The sequence below is a fragment of the Lolium rigidum genome, chromosome 5 (genome assembly GCF_022539505.1).
Source record: "Lolium rigidum isolate FL_2022 chromosome 5, APGP_CSIRO_Lrig_0.1, whole genome shotgun sequence".
NCBI lineage: Eukaryota > Viridiplantae > Streptophyta > Magnoliopsida > Poales > Poaceae > Lolium > Lolium rigidum.
Window position 1 is genome coordinate 21,867,379 of NC_061512.1, and position 23,610 is coordinate 21,890,988.

General features: G+C 46.3%; 2 long non-coding RNA genes across 2 annotated transcripts; both read right to left on the reverse strand.

The window, feature by feature from the left end:
• Positions 1-18,473: 18,473 nt before the first annotated feature.
• LOC124653490 lies at positions 18,474-21,245 on the reverse strand. Its single transcript, XR_006987924.1, has 4 exons — positions 21,163-21,245; positions 19,945-20,019; positions 19,763-19,855; positions 18,474-18,661 (listed from the first exon to the last, which is right to left on the reverse strand). It is a non-coding gene; the product is annotated as an uncharacterized LOC124653490 (long non-coding RNA).
• A 1-nt stretch (position 21,246) lies between these two features.
• Positions 21,247-22,465, reverse strand: LOC124653491. The gene is made up of 3 exons (XR_006987925.1): positions 22,269-22,465; positions 21,524-21,608; positions 21,247-21,277 (listed from the first exon to the last, which is right to left on the reverse strand). It is a non-coding gene; the product is annotated as an uncharacterized LOC124653491 (long non-coding RNA).
• Between the last annotated feature and the right edge of the window lie 1,145 nt (positions 22,466-23,610).

Consider the following 23,610-nt stretch of genomic DNA (forward strand, 5'->3'; position numbering starts at 1 on the left):
CACGGTTCTAACGAGAATTGATTTCCCAGCACCAGCAGGTCCCCACAACGAGATCACAACAGGTTTGCTTAACATTGACCAAAGGTCGTGCATTTGTTCCTGATACGGAAGTCCAAATTTTGTGAACCATTCACGTGTCTCTCCCAATCTGATGGGGAAAAGGCGACCCATGTGAGTAGCCTGCTTCCCTCCAACAACATAGTTTTGGAAACCCTACAGGTAAAGATACATAATAATTAAGACAATCGGGGTAGTCTGACCGACCTCCGTCATTGTTAGATGACACATGACCAGAGAATTTGAGTTCAATTTAGGTTGAGGTGTGTAAACGTGCATACCTTCATTAAGGAGCGAAGCATAGCATTGGATTCCAAATCTTCAATGTTGAGAACACCACCTTCCTCTTCTACACAATATGTGGCAACACTTAACTCATTTGTAATGACAAGAACACATCCTTTAATAGGCTTGGACAAGAAGGCAACTTTTATCAAGTCCCAGTCATGTGTGGACTGTAGATCATTAATAACAACAAGGCAATCTTCTGCTTGCAGAAATTTGCAACACTCTTGAGTTAGGCTCGGCTCTCCCATCATACCAACCGCCGCAATTTCTTCGCCTTGGAGATCTTTTGAACGTAAACTTACAAGTAAGCGTCGAGAGAAGATCTCCAAATTGAAAGGAGCGGGGACATCGACCCAGCTGTGTTGTTGAAATTCAACTCCCTCGAATTGTTTACACTTATACAGTATGCTGGTGTAAACTTTATTAATGAGTGCTGATTTGCCTTCACTAAGTCCCCATACCGAAATGACACCACGACATCTTATTTGCCAAACAAGATCTGGCACACAATTGTGACGCCCTACCTGCAAGTAAGTGATGGATGTTAAACCCCATTAATCCAACTGTGCATTCATCTTTAAACTTCTACGTGCAGTTATCTTCTCCACTTCTATAAAAACCACAGTAAACATGGGTTTGGTTTAGGGTTGGGATGGGGAGGGTGGGGGCTATGGGTTTTTGGGGTTATTACGTTTGTCAATGTTGTTAATTAAGTATTCTAACCCTATTTATCTTTGATCGAGTTATCCTACAAAAAAATTCTGAAACTAGATATCCCATATAGCAGCAATTAGGCTTCCCGCGCATTCTGTTCCGGTACTTTTGTCAGGGTGGACATGGGTTCAATTGGGAATCACATGACAAAATTCAGTATGATTATATAGCTAGTTCATTATCTAACCCAATAAGCCATCTTCTATTTTTATGTGAAGTGCACTGGATCCTTAAAAAAAACTTACATGGTTATAGGTTAGTGTGATTGTTTTAAAAAATATATTGGAATGTTCTTTAAGACGTCTCAAATTTTCACACGGCACCATCAGATGATAAAAGAGACCACCATGGCAGCCTAAGATACACATACATAGTTACAGTAACTCAAATTTACAACCTAGCACTGTATGCCATCTTTCTTTAGGATTCAATATAGTCCATTTAATATAAGAGTGTCTCTAACGCTCAGTAGACTGAGACTCGGTCGAATTACTTTAGTGTGTTTCAATGTAGGCCTGAACAAAGAACAAACAGCAGCAAACACGAATCTTCAAGCAGAAACAAAATCCAACGCAGGAGCATGTAACTAAGACATAAGCTACGTCTCAGCTAGCTGAAACTTAGCAATTCCGTTAATATAATGGGAATCAACCACCTAAATCCGAATATAATGTGTTATTAGTTTGTTATGAGTAAGTTTATCTTCCCAATATACATGAAAAGCCCACTGTTATGTCATAATGTATCTATTCCTTTCATAAAGCTCACTGTTATATTTCTAATGATGTCAAAGATTTATCTAAATTCGAATGTATCTATACAACACTCCCTCTGTCCTACAAAGGTTGTCGCAGATTCGTCTAAATTCAGATGTATCTACATAGATGGAGGGAGTATTATTTACCATATTTATGATTATTTGTATTAAAAAATTAATGATGGCAAGAAGGCAGAGGTTCTCTTTTCTTTATTTAATATGCTAGAAACCTTTCATAGCAGATTAAAATATGGGAAAAAAAACAGGAATCCGTCTTGGATCAGGATGAATAAGGTTGTGAAAGGAGGCACGCAAGATAGAGATTGTGAGTACCGCACTCTCGTGCACACACCATGGGCCTAGGGTGTGGCTAGAACTATATGGGCCCACACCTTGGCCGATGCCACAGCATTTCTATATGAAGACTCCTAAGCCTAAAAACGAAATTATTAGTTATATAAGATTTTTTCGATGCAACAACAACAACAAAACCTTTCAGTCCCAAACAAGTTGGGGTAGGCTAGAGTTGAAACCCATAAGATCTCGAAGTCAAGTCATGGTTCCGGAACATGGATAGCTAACTTCCACGCACCCATGTCCATGGCTAAATCTTTGTCGATATTCCAAACCTTCAGGTCTCTCTTAATGGACTCCTCCCATGTCAAGTTTGGTCTACCACGACCCCTCTTAACATTCTCAGCACGCTTTATCAGTCCGCTATGCACTGGCGCTTCCGGAGGCCTCCGTTGGATATGTCCAAACCATCTGAGACGATGTTTGACCAGCTTCTGTTCAATCGATGCTACCCCAACTCTCTCCCGTATATCATCATTCCGTACCCGGTCCTTTCTTGTGTGACCATATATCCACCTCAACATGCGCATCTCTGCTACACCTAACTGTTGGATATGTCGTCTCTTCGTTGGCCAATACTCCGCGCCATACAACATCGCAGGTCGGATAGCTGTCCTATAAAACCTCCCTTTTAGCTTTTGTGGCACTCTCTTGTCACATAGTACGCCAGAAGCTTGGCGCCACTTCACCCAACCAGCCTTGATTCGGTGGCCCACATCTTCATCGATATTGCCATCGTTCTGCAACATGGACCCCAAATATTGAAATGTGTCTCTCTCCGTACCACCTGCACATCAAGACTAACCACTCCCTCCTCGTGTCTAGTAGAACTGAAACTGCACCTCATGTATTCAGTTTTAGTTCTACTAAGCCTAAAACCTTTCGATTCTAGAGTTCGCCTCCATCTATGTATTTTTCCGATGTATTTTTCTGATGTACGATGAGAAGCACAAAACGCCAGAGGCGAAACACACAAACATGTGTGTCACCATCCAGAGAAGATTCGAGAGGAAACCATCGTCAGAGGCATCTTCACCACCCTCATCGACGCCCTGACGAGTATTAGCCCATGGTCATGTGGATCCGGAGTGCATGGATTTATGGATGTGATGCTTATACACATGTTTTCATATTTATGAATCATAATTTTTTGCATGTTTAAATATATCATTACTAATATCTATGCTTTATAATTTTTTTCTACCACCATGTTATGAAAGATTGTTCACGTAAACCCACAAACGCTGGTCCAATTTCATCTATAAGAAACCCTGTTTACTTTGCTCTATATACACTTTTATTTGTTGTTTTATTTACTTACAAAAAGATAAAAAAACTAGATTTATGTTGTTAGCTTACAATTCTTGTCAACTCATTAAGATATTTAGAACCTGATAACGATGACATTAGTACCATTGGGGAAACTATAGAGCTTTTAGTTTTGTCTACATGTTCCTAGAGAGAGTAGAGACACACATATATTTTCGTTTGGTTCGATAAACCTAGAGTCACCATTACGGGCGGAAGCTGCCACTAATACATCATTGCACAATGGCCACACACACATACATGAATTCTTCCAAGACAATTAGAATGCATCATTTTTAAGGAATTGACCACATGTATTTTGGCCATTAGGCCATCTAGATATTTAGAACTCTAGATGCTACGGAAACTGATGGAGAAAGTATGAAGTCATATACACTATGATTATGCTAATCCTGTTATAATTCATAGATAATTACAATAACAAACCATAGGTATTAATTTGCCCCATTGGAAAGAAGATGTCCTCTAATGCGAGCAGTTAAACTTCTCTAGTTTTTATCATTCATATAAATAAGACCTTTAGGTTGATTCAGTGAAAATTGTACCATTAGATTTTTCATAAAAAGTAGAAACAAAGAAACATAGTATCATAATTTTTATATTTTTAAATAATGTATTCATATAAAAAATCGAATCAAATTTGTGCATGAACAATGAGCCAAAACCTAAAACGACATGTATTGTATCAATGCAGCAAAAAATGTAGGAGTACTAGCTATCAGGTCTACAAGCTATCAATGGTCAGTTAAGTATATGAGATCAAGTACATTCATTATTTGGTGTTCCTTTTGAGAACTTGACTTTACGATGTCATTAATAGAGATTGAGTAATCGCATATGTTCTACAAGACTTGACACTAAGAGCATCTTCAATCAGGTCCCCCAAACCATCCGAAGGGCGTGCCGGACGTTTGACTGCCCCCAACCACGCGCCCCAAAGCCCTTTTCGGTCCGGCGCGGTACGATATGGTGTCCGGTGCCCCGAGGCTATCCCCACCACACAGGGGACGCTGCAGGGGCGCTGGACGCAACAAAAAGCAACGCGAGTGGTCGGCCAGCCGTGTCATCCACACACAAAAATTCCATTTCTCCCGCCCCTTCCCTCATTCCTGCCGCTTCTTTCATTTCTCCATCCCACCGCTTCTTTCATTGCTCCCTCCCGCCCATACTGTCACCGCCAAGAAGGCGGCTGGCAAGGCGCCAGCGAAGAACTGGGTGAAGGCGCCTTTCACGAAGCCGCGAAAGGCGCCGACGCTAAAGACAAAGCCAGATTCGATGACCAAGGAGGAATGGGAGGCAGATTCGGTGCGACGCAGTTTCGCGACAGCGGAGCGGAAAGATCGGCGCCTATCGGCGGGCATGAAAAAGGCGAGAGTTGCCAATGTGAAGCACTTAGCTGCACTGACCGCATGCGCCGCTGCCGCTAGCGCGAGCCCACAGAGCGGCTCGGCGAGCAGCCCGATGTCAGTAGCGAAGCCAGAACAACAACCCTGTGTTGTCAGCTTGATCTTGTGTAGTCAAATATAGTTTGATCTTGTGTAGTCAAATACATGTATTTGCATAAATTTTTAGTAATTTTTACACACTTTTAGCCTGTTTTGTTAAAAAAACTTTGTAGTCATTTGACTACAAAACTTAGGTGTAGCTCCGCCATTTCGGTGTACATCTCGGGAATGGCCTCGTTGTCGATGCCAGGTTTCTTCACGACCCTGAGAGCACGATGTCGCGGTTATCGCAACATTACGCCAACATCGCGTTGCACGGCGGGTTCAACCCGAACGCCATTATCTCCCCGACGTATGACGAGAGGCGTCACCAAGGACATGGCGATGATGTTTCCTTCACTGGAGCAGGGGTCCGCTCGAGTTCGACGGAGGCGCGGGTGCCCCGTTCGACGGAATGTCGGCATGCGGGGAAGAGGAGGCAGACGAGGATGGAGAGTTGGACGAGGGCGACGAAGAGGACGAGGGCGGGGAAGGGGAAGAGGAGGAAAATGATGGAGGCGTCGAGGCAAAGAGCGGCGTCGGCACGGTCAGCAAAAAGGAGAAAAACAAGGTAGCGACGGGCACACGAGGCCCCAATTGGAAGGATCTAGAAGATTAGTGCTTGTGCGACTTCTGGAAGACTCACCGGCACCAATCAAAAATATGGCGCCTATTAGGCGAGGATCGAGGCAGAGTTCGATGAGAGAAAGTACCTCGACAAAGACTACGCCACAATGGTAATGAATACGTTCCAGCAGGCGTAGGAGAAGAACTTCCATGGCTACCACCACGAAATCGAACAACATGCAGATAGCGACACAACCCACGTAGACCAGGTATGTGTGCCGCTGTCCCTACTCGTGTTTCTTTCTATGTGGCTATACATGATTGTTTTTACACTTCCTTTGATTAGTTCAACCACGACTTATCGCTTGTATCAGAAGGATTCAGAAGGCCGTAAAGGATTCAGTATAGCATGCTCAAAACCTATTATAAGTGGAGGTTGACGCGTATCACCTTGGCGAAGGGAAAAGATGGCATTATTGATCTAGATGCGTTGCACACATCATTGGCAAGGCACCCTATCGGCAACAAGGCGGCCAAGACCGCCGCGCTTGAAGCAACGTCGACCAAGAAGATCCAGTCATCGATTAACAAGTGCCTCACCGATGTCTCGTCGAACCTGCTCATTCACGACAAGAAGGCTAGGGAGAGGTGGGTGGCGCTACTCCAGAAGCAAGAAGAGAATATGCTGACCGAGAAGGAGTGTGTCGCCACGAAGAAACACAAAGAGGACTTCATACTCTTGACCTCCTCGACAGCGGAAATGGATCCCTGAGTGCTAGTGGCGCACAACTTCTATAAAGCCATGATCCTTGACGGGACGCTAAAATGGCCGCGGCCATGGCCTCAACTCTAGCTCCAGAGGTAGCGACGCCATCAGTAGGCCCGTCCGCGAGGGTACACCTGCATCGGCATCGGCGAGTAAAACTGCGACAACATCGGCATCGCCGACAGAGCAGGCCAAGCTCGTCATGCTGGACTGGCCAAAGTCGATTCAGCATCAACTCCAGCTCCAGAGGTAGCGACGGCATCAGCAGGCCCCTCAGCGACGGGTACACCTACATCGGCATCGGCGAGTAAAACTGCGACAAGATCGCCATCGCCGATAGAGCAGGCCGAGGTCATCATGCTGGACGGGCCAGATTCGACTCAACAGGCGTCGTCGTCGACGTCTCCAAACCCATTCTTCTAGTTATGTTCAATCTACACCCCGTCTGTAATATTGATCGCGTCGATTATGGCTACTTTGATCGCGACGACTATGGCGGGAACAATTATTTTTAAATGGCGACGATTTTTACTTATTTTTGTTGCAAATTCTGTTTCAGGGCGTCCCTTTGGGGGACGCTACTGGGAACACCACCCCCCTCCCCCCAAAGCGGCAACACCTTGCAGCGTCCCCCATTGGGCCGATCCGGTGCATTTGCTGGATGCTGTTTGCATGACACGACGGGGATGCTCTAAGTATGGTATCAAATTTCTTTGTTTGACAGCTGTTCTATATGATCAATATTTCCCTTGTAGAAAGTATGCGATTGGTTAGATGAAAATAGTGTCATCTGATTTATCATACTCCCTCTGTCTAAAAATACAACCGTATCTAGATAAAGTTGAGACACCTATTTTTACACGGAGGGAGTATTTGTATACCAAATGGTCAAATTACAAGTTGAGGTCCATGAAAAATCAAAAGCTTCAAGTATTTTAGAATGGAGTAAAGTTTGGAAGTAGAAGACGTTGTTGTGGGACTAATTACCTTCTTGGAAAAGGCACAGAGAGATTGACCATCAGAGAATCTCCTGAGCTCTGAAACTTGGTATGTCCCCCCTATGCAAAGGAGTGCAGTCCTTAATTGCTTCGTGGACAGTATGATTCGGCTGCTGTTCTCATTGTCCGGCAGGCACACTCGGATGGCATCCCAGTCAACCACACTGGAAACTTCTTCTAGAATGATGAGATACTTGTGCGCCTTCACTTGCTGCATGAGCTCGGCCTTCGTGAGATCGTCCACATCTTTGTTTTCTTGGTGAGAGGTCACGTAGAACTGAGTCAGCAAGCACTTAAGGAACTCGTCAGGTTTAAAAGGATGTGTCAACTTTACCCATGCACGTCTTTTGAATGCTCGGCGGATTTCTGGGTCCCCATACAACATGCTGAAAATGGATGTTGTCCCAAGATCAGCCGCCGTACCTCCCCACACGGAGATAATTTGGAGGTCACTCCCTTCACCCATGATCAGTTTGTCCAGGTTGGTCATGCCGCATCGCTTCCCAGCAGCCTCCCAGATCTCAGTTAGCATGTGGAATGTTGATGGGTTGGCGGTGGCCAGGGCCGCCTGCTCGGTTGGCGTGGTGGTCTTAGCAAGGGAGCCGGAGTCGCTGATGAGGTTGTAGCGTGTATTCCTCTGGCTTGCATCCTCGACCCTCACCTTGAGCTGCTTTAACTCGGCCACCGCCCTGTCCAGGTCCCGAGTCCGGGGTGGTGCCATGCAGGAGGGCACCAGGCGCCACGGCCAGACAAAGGCTGAGTTACTGTCCAGGTGGACAACAAACTCAACACAGTCTTCGACATCAAAGGCTAGGTCCCGGAGCTGCCTCACCCAGGTCCTCACCACTTCGTTGTTGGCGCGTTCTTTGTTGGCCACCTTTAGAAAGGATTGCATCATCTGGAATTCAGCTGTGATGTACCGCAGGTCTTGCTTTGCCGTCACCCTCAGCTTGCTCTCCTCATCGATCGCCAACTGGATCCTGCTTAGCGTCCCCTCCACCGCCGTCTTGGTCAACCCAAGAGCAAAGTCCGCCATTGTCCAAAGGTCTCTAGAGTTTGTTTCTTTCTTGTGTACTGGTGTGGGTAGAAGGCAGCAGGCGATCCCCTAATCTGCAGATGGTTTATAAAGAGGGACAAAAAAAAGGAAGAAACCATATCAGGAGAAGATGGTAGAAGGCAGCAGGTGATCTGCTAACCGTGCATCTCTCATTTTTTCGAAAATGTGAACCTCTACTTCAGTTCTTCAACAGAGTTGATAATTGGCCATTTGGTACCAGGCACACATGAGCCCTGAGATGTGTCTTGTATGCGAATAAAATTGATGATGTATTAAGGTTCTCAACATTTGCTACTAATCAATTAATTAGCACAATGACCATTGAATAACTCGGATTAGAAAAAAACAAACAAAGACTGCAATCCGTCCCCAAAACAAGAACAGAGCCATTTATGTTTGTTCGGGCTACACTTACGCTGATGTAGCAACAGCAGTTTAGAGAATCTGGTAGCAAACCTAGCTGCAGAAGCATGCATGCTTAATTCTCACAGAGCTGCTGAAGAAATGATACACGTGATATATTGAAAAATAAAGGTAGGAAGCCATTATGGAACCACTAGGAAAATGAAGCACAGAGTGGACGATGAACCACAGAATTATTGAAGGGAGGGAGTGCGAAATTACCTTCAACCATATGGATGGATGGGTGGATTTTGCTCTAGCCAGTAGTGCAGCTTGTGGAAGAGCCAGAGAACGGAGCTTCGCTTATGTAGATGAAATGGACGTACAATGGAAGTTGTTTAACGGGACCCTACATAAATCTTTAAACTATGATGAATCCACTTAGTCCTGTCTTTGCAAGCCAGCTAGTCCTACACACATCTGGGCATGGGCAGCCCGGCCCGGACGGCCCGGCCCGAAAATCCCGGGTCGGGACGGGTCGGGCTTGCACTTCGGGCCGGGGCTCGGGCCTGAAATCTGAGCCCGAATGTCGGGCCGGGCCGGGCTCGGGCCTTCGTTTTCGTGCATTTTAGCCTGGTCGGGCCGGGCCGGATTTTTTGCTCGTTCGGGCCGGGTTCGGACTTAAATTACAGGCCCGATGGCCGAGCCGGGCGCGGCCTGACTTTTTACCCACGGGCTTTTTTAAGCCTGACCCGGCCCGAACTTTGCCCTGGTTCCTACAGGTGATGCTGCTAGCTAGTAGTAGTATGATCCAACAAAAAATTGTAACGATTGTTTAATTAGGAATGGCAGCATATTTTGATCAGATTCATGCATGCATCTATCGATGTATATCCACATGCAGTTAGTAATTCGTTACAGGTAATGGAACAAAGAAGACAAGGCTGGCCGGCAGCTAGTGATGCCCAAAAAAGGTACACCTACCCCTGTAGAATGCATGCACCTGCAACCATATACTACCAGAAAAATATATAGTTTCCACATAAAGTTGCAAGAGGTTAACAACTCTTGGCAACAAAACAGAAGAGACCCAAAGGATGCGACAAGAGGCACTCATTCCCATGCCTAACCAATTAGGTTTCTTATTAAATTACAGGTAACCCTGCTGTGAACACTGACGTGGAATAATTACTTTATCATCAATCAATCAGTCACCTAGAGTGGTGGTTGCAGGGTTGCTTTATGGAGTGAGGACATGCATGAGTGAGCAGCATGTGAATTTGAAAGCATCGATCAGGTTATGCTTGGTGACGGATGTTCGTGCGGGACGGGATCCATAAGTATTTGGCGATAGGAGACAGATGGGCAGATGGCTCGATTTTGGCTAAGTCCTTAATTATGGCAAGCAATTACCGAGGAGGCGGAGCAATCAGCGAAACGCCATAGTCAATACGTACGAAGCCCAACCAGCACATCCGTGAATGGCTCTTCCGTGAGTATTTAGAGTATAAAATCATTAAGACTTAAATTAAAAATTTGGTGATTTGCACCTAAAAAATGGCAGCTAAGCCTTGGTAAAATTGAATGTGTCACTGACATGTGGGTCCCACATGTCTGACGGATATCCATCGAATATCCATGGGGAAAAAGCTTTGCCCGTGCCCGCTCCATGAATTATTGGATATCCGCCCCATGAAATCCGTGGACACAATTAGCACTCCAAACCCGTGCCCGGCGGGTCGAATATCCGTGGATACCCGGATCCGTGGATAAAATTGCCATCCTTAGTCACAGAGTCCTCTTGTCGCAGCAATAAATTGGAGAAGAGTAGAAGTCCATAATACCTTTTTCATCTGGTGCTCCCCTCCCCTTTGTATCAGTTCCACGACCTGCCAAGTGTCATGTCCAATATGACAGTTTAGTGAACTTCAGGTTCAGTGCCCAAATTGTACTCAATATATTTTTTTGGTACATATAGCACACTAAATTAGCAAAATACAGAACACCCAGACTGAACTAAATGCTCCTGCTGAAAACTACTGATTCCTACTTTTCAGCATTCGTTTCAGCAGTGCTGAAAAGGGAAACCTGAACCATCCACACATCCTGTGGTTATTTTGGCTTCCTGCTGCAGTCAGGGAAAATAGATCACAATAGGCAAAAACTTCCAACGTTGTACAATGTACACGCGAGATTAACAGAGGTCCTAACTGAAACATACAGGCCCCGCCGTACCCTGGACTGCCCCGCCGCGTTCATCTGCGAGCATCGACCACACTACCAAATAGTAGAGAGCGAGGCCGCGGAGGCTCTGTAGCCTGTCGGCGTCGAAGCCAAAGGGCCGCGCGCGGAGCACAGGGTCGAGGAAGAAGCCGCCGATTCGAGCGGTGTGAACGTCAATAAGACGTGCTGGTGGAGGGGTTGGCTCCGCCGCCGCGTTAGGCTCCCCCGTATCGGCGGGATTGATTCAAGGTGGCCGCGTGGAAGAGCTTGGCCGCGTGGTCGTGGCCGCCGGACTTGGAGAAGATAGCGGCGGTGGCGGCGCTACTGTGTGCAGGAGGTGGTGTCGTCATGGTAGTTTTCAGCAGCGTGGATCTTCACACCAGTGCTTTTTACTAGTGGTGATAAATCTCAGTTATCTGTTCAGGTGAATTTTATGTTTAACTTCAAAATAGTTATATTTTTCCTGCGTGCAAAATTCACTGTGAAGATGTTGAAAACATAATTTTAAAGTTTCAAATATTTTTTAGTAAATATGTACACTACAAAGTGTGCACATTTTAAATCTGAAATACCTTGTATTGTACGCTTAGCGAAAAAATAAATTAAACGACTCCAAAGTGACACTGTTTATGCTCCTAGATCTGGATTTTTTGTAAATTTCACCAAGGATAGAATACAAGATATTTCGTATTGAAAGTTTACACACGAATAAATCATTTTGTGAGACAAGCTCACTCGAGATTCGGCATTTTTGTTTAAAAAGTTAAAGCTCTGATTTTTTTTTTTTTGAAGTTTGAAACAACTCCCAAAATGACACACTCCTAGCAAGCTTCTCTTCTTTATTTCTCAAGGTTGGGTTTCGGGAGATGGCCGCTTCAGCGTTTTGGTACATTTGGTGGCCATATGCCCATATCCATGGTGAAACACTTTATTTAAAAGGGCCATGCCATTAAAAGAAATAGATGACATTACAAAGCACCACAAGAAAAATAAAATTACAACGAAATCTTTGAGATGCCCTTCGTATTCAACCTGCAGACCGTCTCGCGGCGCGTGGCCGCTGCTGCTCCTACCTCAGCCGGACTAACGTTGTTGGTTATGGGAAGGAAGTCGTCGAACGGGTCTAGAAGACTACATTCGTCCTGGAGACGGCGAAGAAGAAGAAACCATCGATGGAGCTCCTTGACGAGGAGATCCCCCACAACCAAAAGAAGTCCCCTTGATAGACACACCAATTGCCAAGATCCGAGGAGAATCAACAGATCCGGCGACGCAAATCCTCAAGTGCCCACAAGGTAGGGAGAGGTCGGAGAGACCTTATTCCAGCACGCAATCGCCGTCTCCACCTTGTTGATGCCACTAGGAAGACAAAACCATAGAAAAATGGACATACAAAAAAGCAAACGATGAAGATGATAGGTCCCCACTTCTCTATACGTCGGCGTGGCCGGATCTGGGGGTGGCGGCGTGCATGCGAGGGGGGAGGGAGAGAAGAGACTATTGTTCATCCATGGTGAAACACTTGAGGAGCCCATTAGGTCAGCTATGCGTATAGCTACGGTGTGGCACCTAGGCTACAAGTAGCTCTTTATTTGAACATTCAAAAGACTTATTTAAAATTTAGAAAAAAAAAAACTGAAATAATATGTGCAAATAACGGCAATGGTGCTGCTTCAAGCGCGTAAAATCTCAATCGGAAATACGTTATGTTCAACACTTCATATTCAAAACTTGTCTCATTTTATCTTTTTATGTAGCCTAAAATAGAAACAATTTTGTATTAATATTTTGCACACCTGAAGTGTACATCACTGCCGACATGTATTTCCAGAATCTTTTGGACCTTTGAAATGTATTTCTCGGATGTTCAAACTTCAAACTAGAGAGACATGACTGCAAATTAACATACTGCCCGGATGACGTGACTCTCATTTCTACCTTCCGCGCGGTTCCCGGCCGGCCGACAAACCCCAGCGACGGGGAAAGGTCGTCATGGTGGGTGGCTCTGTCTCTCTGCCGGTGTGCCCGGCCGGCAATGCCATTTCCGCCGTCGCGCGCGCTCGCGGTTCCATCCGTGCGTGGTAGTTGGGACAGGGCCAGTACAGCCGGCTCACGCGCAACGACATTTTCACGAGCACTAACGGCTCGATGGCACAATCATCACAGTAGCACTCACCTGCGTGTGTTATTGTGCACATGTATCAACTACACTAGGAAGTATAGGCGCGGTGGCACACCGCGCCTTTGTCTATTAGTATATTTTTGGCATTTGTCTTCGGTGTTAATTAATTTAAGGGTGTTTCTGATTTTTTAGCGTCTGTAAATTTTTATAGTCTGAAGATTAGTGTTGATTGGAAATTTGGAAGACTTGTCAACAGTAAGATGAAGGCCTGATATAACATATAAGTGGCAATGCTTAAGATGATAGCTCCTGGAAAATAGAGAAAAGAAATAGGAGAGTGAACTAAGGGTGTGTTCGGTTGTTGGATGGAGTGGAATGGAATGGAATGGTTCCGTTCCATCCCATTCCATTTCATTCCATTTGGGTGTTCGGTTGATTTCAGAAGCTGTGGAATGGAATAGAATCTAATTAGTCTAAACATCCAATTAATTAGATCCTAATTTAATTTAAATATTTAATTAACTTAATTATCTCCAAACCACAGGAGAGGAGTCTGCCCGCGCCCGGCTTCCTCCGCGCCGCCAGCCCCCGCCGGCCACCAGCCGGCGCCGCGCCGCCATCCCCCGCCGGCCGCCAGCCCCGCGCCCTCTCGCTCCGTCCGCCGTGGCCCCGCCGGCCGCCAGCCCGCGCCGCGCTGCCAGCCCCCGCCCCCGCCGGCCGCCGGCCCTCGGCCGCGAGCACGGAGGAGAGGAGGGCTACCCCCGGCCCGGCCGTGGCCGCCGCCGCCCCTGGCCGCGAGCGAGCGGTTCCACCTCGCCGCGCTCGGCAACCTCCGTGCCGCCGCGCCCGACGACCTCCGCGCCGCCACGAGGCCGGCGTCGCCGCGCCCGACGACCTCCGCGCCAACGCGCCTCGCTCCGCCCAGCAACCTCCGGCCGTCACGCCCGGCTCCGGCGGCCTCCGTGCCTTGCTCCGCCCGGCCGCACGAGGTGAGAGAGAGATTAGGGATGAGAGAGAGAGGATTAGGGAGAGGTGAGAGAGAGGAAAGCGGCCCGTTCCACTCGGTCCGGCCGATTTGGCCGGACGAGTGCATTCCGCATCTAGATAGAATATTCCATTTCGTGGAACCGTTCCATTCCATTTTTCTGTCTAAACGAACACGAGAATGGGTTCCAGGTGTGGAACCGTTCCATTCCATTCTAGCTGGTTCTGAAACCGAACGGACCCTAATAGAACCTGGCGGCATGTGAGCCTGGCTTGATTGGTCCAGAAATTGTATGTGGGGTCCACTGCTACAGTGTGTTGTACGTATGCCACAGTAAAATACATATGTGGTCCTTCCCCATCCCCATCGCATCCTCTCCCCTCCACCTATACATCCCCTCCCTACCTTTCCCCGTGCCGCCGCCTAGGACCTGGCCACCGCCGACCTCAGCGTCGCCCGTCCCCGACGCCACGTCGACGCCGCCCCGTGCTCGCCCGGACCTCGACGCCGCCCCCTCCCCAACGCCAGCACGACGACGCCATGTTCCCAACGCCGGCCCCAACACCATAATGTCATCCTCTCCGCCTCCCTCAGCTTCTACACGCCCGCGCGCTTCCGTTGCACAGCCGCGGCGGTGGGGCCCCCGGCAGGCGCCCAGGCCTCCTCGTGGTGCGTGCGGCCAAAGGCACGTTCGAGCGGACCAAGCCCCATGTGGCCGCCGCGCTCACCGGCGCCGCGCAGATGGATGGTGCCATCCTCATCTGCTTCGGCGTCGACGGGACCATGCTGCAGACCAAGGAGCACATCGTGCCGGCATACGCGTATGCCGCCACCCATCCTCCTCGGCGTCACCTAGCCACACATGCCGCCCGCGCCCACACGCGCATGCCGGCGCCCGCGCCTGTTCTCCCCAGCGTGCTACAGCTGCATGGACGCCACAATGGCGTGCACAGCGGCCGCGCCCAACGCCTCCTCTTTCTGTCGCGACGTCATCGGAAACTCCTCCGCAACTGCATCCGCGTGAGCTCAGTCCGCAGCACCGAGGCATGGTGGACAACCGCCAGGCGAGAGCGGCGCCGCGCCGCCGCCACGGGGAATCCTTCCCAACGATTTCTCTCTCCGATTTCCATGTGCTAGCATTAATTGCGGGGCAGCAGATGGTATCCTAGTTCGTATTCACGATTTTGTATTAAAAATAGACTTGTTTCTGTGCTGGTCCACAAAGTACACTGACCAATAGGAGGCCGACTTCTGCCGGGAGCAAATGCCCGCCGGTTTAACAATGCATTTTCCAAAGAAATAGCTCCTTCTTACAGCCTAGTGCCCTAGTACCCGCAGGATCGGCAAGTACATAAAAGCTGTTGTAGCAGATGATCTAAACTAAGGCTCTGCAGAGATGCGATCTAATCCCTGCGCACGTCCCCCAGGGCACCACCGGGGCAACGCAACACCTCGCGCTACCTCTACCAAATCTCGGTGGCCTCCTCTGCCACCACTGCCGCCGGCAAGGGCCGCGGTGGCGGCAGGCCTAGCAAGCTCACTTTTGCCGGTCCTTGAAGTTGATAGTACCAGTAATACAAACTTTAGGTGATTCCTTGGCCTTCAGGGTTATCAAGTGCAAATATAAAAACAGAAAATCAAAAGATATATGTTAAAACTGAATAACCGAAAAAGCAACAAAAATGGATTAAGTATGTATTAGAAATATGAAAATAATACCGATAAGACTTTCAGCGTGGTGTCAACAATAGCGATTGGAGCTTGCTTGTTTCCATTCGATGTGTTTGTTGCACGGTTCTTCACTAAAGGTATCCCTGGAGCATTGGTACCTTCCTGCAAAAAAGAAAAAGAACAAAATTAGATATCAGAAAAATAAAGCGATTAGAAGTGAAAAAATAGATAGCAACAATAAACAATTAATCATGAAAAATTAACCTTGCCACTAGGAGAGAGTGACAAATTCAAACGACCAATGGGAGGTATAAGATTGGATTGGCAGTAACCAGGATCTACAAGATGAATTTGTGGAGCTAATTTCAGTCAAAATGAAAAAAGGAAAAGAAGCATATCAAAGAATTACATTGACAAGTTAAACCCTTATATTGCGGATGACGTTTCCCACATACGGCGTCAATTGAAAAGGGTTTAACTTGTCAATGCCTACAAATTGTAGACTAAAGTTTCGAGGAAAGTAGAGGGCAAGTAGATCTCGAAGGTTTCAGCCGAAAAGGTGCTCGAATGCTAAAAACTAGGGTTTATGTTGACAATGATTCGATTCTTTTTTTCTCCCTCGACTCCCCCTTGTATAGGAGGTGGAGCCGAGGCTTTCGTATCGTACAAGTTACAAAGTTCGGGAGACTATTTAAGTCCATCATGCATTATTACAAAACTCTCTATTCCTATTCTATCTCTATCTTCCATATCGATGTTTATTGGGCTTCCGGACTTCGTAATCTTCGGATTGTGGGCCTTCAGTTATCCCCGGGTACCTTATTCGGCAGGCCCATTCGGGATGCCTATGTCAGTGAGCTACAAGATTGGATTGGTAGTAACCAGGATCTACAGGATGAATTAGTGGAGCTGATTTCAGTCAAAATGAAAAAGGAAAAGAAGCATATCAAAGAATTACATGTACAAGGAAGAAGTGAATATAACTACCAGAAATTTTCCTCTAAAATATCAAATGAGTTATTAGATGTTATGTTGGAATTTTTAACTACAGCGTCACCAGTGTCTGAAACAGAAAAGGTAATGAACATAAACATATGTATACGGAAAAAATGAAGGAAATGATCAAATTTAAGAAAAACAGTACCCAAACAGTGATTGTGAATGTTATTGCTACTCTTGTACCAAGGGTGTGCAATTGATAAGAATTGTAGAACATTATGTGATAAAATAATCCAACTTGTTGGTGACGCCCAAGAATTGAATAGTGTCAATAATACCATCAATCCTATGCTAGATGAGTATGCTAATTTAAGGGTCAACACATCCAGGAAACGATATCAACATGTATCTTCAACTATTAAAGGAGGAGTTTTACACGTTGTGGGTGGAGCAAGGGGTAGATACATGGGACGCCGTCACAGAAGAATATACCTTTGCATGACGGTGTAAATAAAATACTTCTCCAGTGCAAATACATTGTTTTAGATTTAGGTAAATGTTACCTAAGATCTATTAAATCAGCAACGAGTTATTTAGGTTAGAAGATTTTAGAAGTTTTCTTGACTCGGGAGAGTGGTGTTTTGGCACATGGGAGAATATGATCACTATTTTAAAATTTTACCTAAGATCTATTAAATCTGCAACGAGTTATTTAGGTCAGATGATTTTAAAAGTTTTATGGACTCTCGAGTTATTTAGGTTAGATGATTTTAAAAGTTTTATGGACCCTCGAGTTATTTAGGTCAGATGATTTTAAAAGTTTTCTATGGTGGTGTTTTTGCACCTGAGAGCATATGCTCTCTTTATTTTGAAATGTATGTTACACATATTTTAAAAAATTAAAAAAATTAAAACAAAAAATTCATAAGTACATCTTTATGTGTTACACGCTCACGTAGTCGTTTCATGAAAAAAAAACAACTTGTTGTGTGGCGTGTGTAAAAAGACAAAATTCAATGCTAAAATATGATTTTTCAGAAGATAATTTTTTTACATAGACCACAAAAAACATTGGTATCTCGCAAAATTTGACGAACGTACATATATTATGGGGATGTATATGTACAATTTTTTTTAAAGAATTTTAACATTTTTGAATATGATTTTTTGGTAGAGAGAGCGTGTTTGTTCGACTCAGTTCTTCACGTGCCCAGCCGACTACTCGAACAAATTTCCCCACTCGAGATTCCGGTTCCGCATCGCGCGCGCGTTGGTCCTTAACTGACACCATAATATTAAGCTAGCCATATATCGGTCTACTTGTCATACGCACTACATCACGGTATAAGATTTGGGGCATTTCAAAGTGCCCCAAATTTGAACCAAAGTGCCACTAATTAGTTATAGGGGCACTTTTTCAAGTGCCACCTTTACTTGCGTCTCTAAAAGTATTTGGGGCACTACCTAGTGCCACTTTGCCAAGTGCCACTAAATGCAATTAGGGGCACTTTGCCAAGTGCCACTAAATGCAATTAGGGGCACTTTTGCCAAGTGCCACTACATCCAATTAGGGGCAATTAGGGGCACTTTGCCAAGTGCCACTAAATCCAATTAGGGGCACTTTGCCAAGTGCCACTAAATGCAATTAGGGGTACTTTGAGATGTGCCCCATAACCTGTGGCAATTTCCAAAATTCCGCAAATACCATTTCATGTGCTGCTCACTCGTCATACAAGAATGAGCACACAATATGAACATTATTTCATACAAGAATGAGCACATACCGTCATACAAGAATAAGAACACACAGTACCAACATATATACTGTCGTACACACTGAGCAAAACGGAGACGAAAATTGTGACACTCTCAGTTTTATACTGTCAAATCATCACCATGTTTCGACTTTGAACATCATAACTGATCAGCATCACCTTCAGTTGAACCCAGACGACTGAGATGGTGCGGCATCAGTGATCACCATCACCTTGAGTATTCAGAATTGTACCTTGAGAGAAGCAGTAATATGTTTCAGCAAAACGGAGATGAAAAATAGAAGTGCAGTGTCCATGCTCAGATGCTGACAGTAATTAGTAAACCAAGTAGTTTGGTCATGTGCACATGGTGGATGCTAAAAACTTGCCTTGTTGCATACATCAATGTGGCACAAAGGAGCATGAGTAAGTTGACGCTAGTATAGAGACCCCTATTTTGAGTGAAAGAGCTGAAAAATATGTCCTAATGAAAAAAGAGAAGACAAGTACTAAAGCATTTTTAACTCGAAACTCAAATGCTCAATATGAACTGTCCTAAAGTCATTTGGATAACTCTGTAATAAAAGAGCTGTCTATCAATTCCAGTAACAAATATCAAAGATAGATACCCAATATCTCCATCTACAAGTATGCATTTCTTCGTGAAAGTCATGCAGCTGGTGTATCCACATGGCTTATTAAAAGTATTAGCTAAATGTCAATACCGTGAAAGAGGGGCTTGGATTAATGCAAGTAGCAGCCTGCCCATGTGAAGTACGTTTTCCTAGCATGCAAACTGAGTAGCTGTAGCAGTATATTACACTAGATGTCTTGTATTGTTTAATCTAGATGTCTTGTATTTTTTTTCCGCCCGCTGTAATTTGCAAATATGCAGAGCAAGGGTAGTGATGCTGGACATGGACATGCTAAGGGCTTGTATGTTGGGTTACAGAGAAGTGAAGATGTTATTAAAATGGATGGATGAAGTACTCGATCCAATAAGTTCATGCAAAAGCAAAGCACTATAGGAACAATCTGTTGTTTGGACAAAAAGAAACTAGTCTGTCCAACTGAGCTTCAAGAAATGTACATACACGACAATTTTCGATTCTTCACTTAAATAATATAAATTCAGACAAACCAATTCCACTCTATAAAGAATCAAGGATTATCCTGTTACAACTCTAGACCTAATGTCCCCGTTTGGCCTGGGAAATGAAATGTTTGGTCCATCACTAACCCTCTCGTGGTGTCCAGCATAGTTAAAACGCAATTGAAAACCATCATGAACAAGAAAATTCCAAAGACTTCTTGTGATGATCTAAAACTAGTACCATACACAGCATAGAATATACCTTGACAATAGATCCTTTTCCAATAAGGATGTTCTGAGGTTTCATATCCCGGTGGATAATACGATTGGAGTGCAAGTAATACAATGCTTTTACCTGAAATGAGGGCACACGTTCAAACCGTGAAGGCAATAAGTTGTAGACTGGTATGGTTCGTAAGGAGAAAAACAACATTGAGTCCATACCAGCTGCTTAGCAATTGCTTGAACTTGTTCTTCTGGAAGGCACTTATCATCCTCGAGCACCTCAAAGAGCTCTCCCTGAAACAGCCATTACCCACCATTAATACTGAAGTTTGGCCAACCCAAGTACAATGAGACCAAACCAATCATTGGCGAGAAAGCACACTGTGATAAGAAAGATCTACTCCCTCCGTCCAGAAATATAAGACGTTGGGGGAAGTTTCCGACCAGGTGAAAAAGCATTAAAAAGACATTTCTACCCCTACGAAACTAGAATCAGATCACGATCTGCACGATCCGCTTCCTCGCCCAGGCGCTCCTCGCCCAGATGCATCTCGGCCTGGGAGTTGCTTCTCCTCCGCCCAGCGACCATCAGGTGCTCCACCTCCGGCCTCCCGCTGCTTCTCCGCCCGGCGACTCAGCTGCTTCCCCGTCCGATCGATCGATCGTGGATGCCATCTGCCGTCCCCTTAGCCAGAATCTCATCGCTCCTCGTCCGGGGCTTTGCCAGGAGGCGCCAGGGCCATGAGGTCACCAGAGATCGGAGCGCGCTGCGCCTCCTCCTCCACCGACGATCTGGTTGCGTCACCCAGCTGCACTTCCCGGAAGCCGGCCGCACCTCCAAGTCCACAGGCGCCCAACACCCACCCAAGAGCGCCGGCCAGCTCCAGGTCCACGCGTCCACGCGCGCCTAGCACAACACCTTCCTCGCTCGGCAGCACATCAGATTAACATGATTCTTCCAGACATCAACTTCTCTCCACCTCAAGAGGAAGGAATCATCCCTGAAGAGGAAGGCAAATCCCTCGAAGAGGAAGACAACATATCAAGTCAAACTCACGTTACAGCTTAACTTTAGTATCCATTTATCTATTGTATTTGTAATTTTTCTACTATATTTATTCCACACATCATGCATGTTTTGCTACATCAATACTCCTAAACACTACTCATGATATACTAAAACTAAAATGAGCATGAGCAATGCACAGCCGAAATTTCAAATGGACTGGCTGCAAAGAAGATCTTGCACAAACAGCCCAGGAAAATTTAATTTTGTTATGGTTAATTAATTCAGTATTGCACTGAAACTTGTTCCAACCCAAGCAAAAGTAGTGTCATTTGTTCTTATAGCAAAATAAGTGCTGGAGTACTTTTGTGCAAACAATAAAAGTGCTGGAGCAATCCACAGATTATTTGACATAAGCAAGGCACAATTACCTAATGGTCATCGTCATTTTGGGCATATGTTATTCCTCTGCCCACTCATCATCAGTAAACTGCCCTTTGACAAACACCCGCAATTACTGTTGGATTCCATGATACTCCATGATATCTGCAAGGACATGATGATACTCCATGAGTATTTTACTGTAGCAATAATCCATAGCACAAATGTATGTATTGAAGCAACCATTTTCCCTTCCCCAAAATAAAATAGAACAATTTTGAGTAGGACGTAAGCGATTAAGATCATGTTTTCTAACGTTCAACTTTCAAGCATACACGGAAGTGATTAAGAAACCTGGATCAGAAATGCTTCCACTCTACCACACCTGCATTGCTTGGCTCTGATACTCACCTTGGCTTTATACTCCAGCATATACGCAAGGCAAATGTCTTGGAAGCATCCGCAGAGCTAGTAGAAGATAACAAACGAACATCGTCTGAATAAAACGAAAATAAAAAAGTTTAGAACCAACTGTGCCTCATAAATGGATCAGTTTCTAGCTTGGAATCCTCTCGATAAGGATTTCATGTGCGCATATTATAAGCGTAGTCTGACCATGGAACAACAGTTAATTTAGTAGTGCAAGCACTGCAAGCAAGATCACATCGTCTGCTGTACTAGTACAAGCTGATAAATTAGATTGGAAAATGCCAGCTAGAACTGGTCCAACTTAAACAACTCGAAACGTTGGGCATTACAGCATCAATGGAATTTTGAAACAAGCAGATTTGTCGCTTTTTTTGTCTTTGTTAGCAGTCCTTAATGAGCAAAAAACTTGAACAGTCAACATGAAGCAATTTATTATTAGAGCCTGCTTGTTCACAACAATGCTTACAATATTGATCAAATTAAGAATCCCTCCTAGTGAACCATTGAGGAGACACAATTATGACCATCACCTGACCAGAGTCTCCCGTTTAAAATCGATATATGAGTTATTCAGACCCAATGGTTTCAAAGTGTGATTTTAGTACGGTGATCATTGCTTAGTCAGATTAAGAATCATTCCTAGTAAACTTTCTAGGAGACTGGAGTATGCGTTCCCTGCGCTGGCAAGAACTACGATGACACACAAAGATTGGGAAGAACGAGGCACCTGGTTCTCGGTGGCGTGCGGCGGGACGATGTCATCGAGTGAGCATGAGGTCGAGCTGGACGCTGGTGTTCCACTGCTCCAGGTAGCTCCTCCGCACCCGTCGGTTCAACAATCTGCAAGATCGGCAACCTCCGCTCGTACTGGACCCGTACCGCGACCTCGGCAACCTCCGCCCACGGCCTCCGCCACACCTAGCAAGACCGCAGCGACGAGGACGGTGAAGACTCCCTCGCCCAAGCTGCAGGGTGGACGTCCCTCCTCTCGTCACCAAGCACCACCGCCCTTCCGCCGCCTCCGACCACCACGCCCTCCTTGCATCTCGGCCGGCGGACCAAACCTGTCTAGAGTACTTGCGCCTCCCCTTGTAGACCTTCCCGAAGGACCCCTCCCCGACGAGCTCCACCACATGGTAGTCCTCCACCCCCATCTGCCGCTAGCCTCGCAAAACCCTAGCCCGAATCAGCACTAGGGTCAGAGACGCCCCCGAAACACCCCGACCCGAGCGGCACGCCCGCAGGAGCGGCGGAACCGAACTCACCGTGGACCGGCGACGGATTGGAGCGGCACGAACCGGGGCGGAGCTCCCCACCGCCAGCCGAATCTGGCCGAGGCGAGGCGGGGAGACGGCCTGGGGTTTGCGGCGAGTCAATCCGCGCGCGGCTTGCGGGCGGATCGGCGGGGGCGGCCGGAGCAGCTCGCCTGATCTGTGTAGGCAGCGGCTGGAGTTCCGCTCTCCTCCCGACTCCCGTGCGCTCGCTCCGGAGTTGGATTTGGAATTTCCTTGAAGACGACGGCGAAGCGCGGCCTGGCCCTCGACGGCGAGGCGCGGCTGGGCCGTCGACGGCGACGGCGAGGCGCGGCTGGGCCGTCGACTGCGAGGGCGAGGACCACCTCGACTGCGACGGCGAGGCGCGGCTGGGCACTCGACGGCGAGGCGCGGCGACGGCGATGGAGGCATGGAGCGCGAGGCGCGGCTGGGCCCTCGACGGCGAGGCGCGGCGACGGCGATGGAGCGCGAGGCGCGGCGACGGCGACGGAGCGCGAGGATGGCGTCGTGGATGGCGTTGAGTGGATGGCGTGGAGGAGTTGATTTTTTAATATGTTTGATTTTTCAATTAAATGATGTCCTAAAAACATTAGTTGAGGCCAGATTTTTTAACACGTTAGTTGAGATGTCCTTAATAAAGATTAAATATGTCCTTAACTAAAAAAATTAGCAGATTTGAACTAATTCTAAAAATTTAGCAGAGCTAAACTAATTCACTAATGTTTTTATTAGTTAAAAAATCTTGTTATTATTTCAAGATGAACTAAAGATCTCAACTAATTCACTCATGATGAA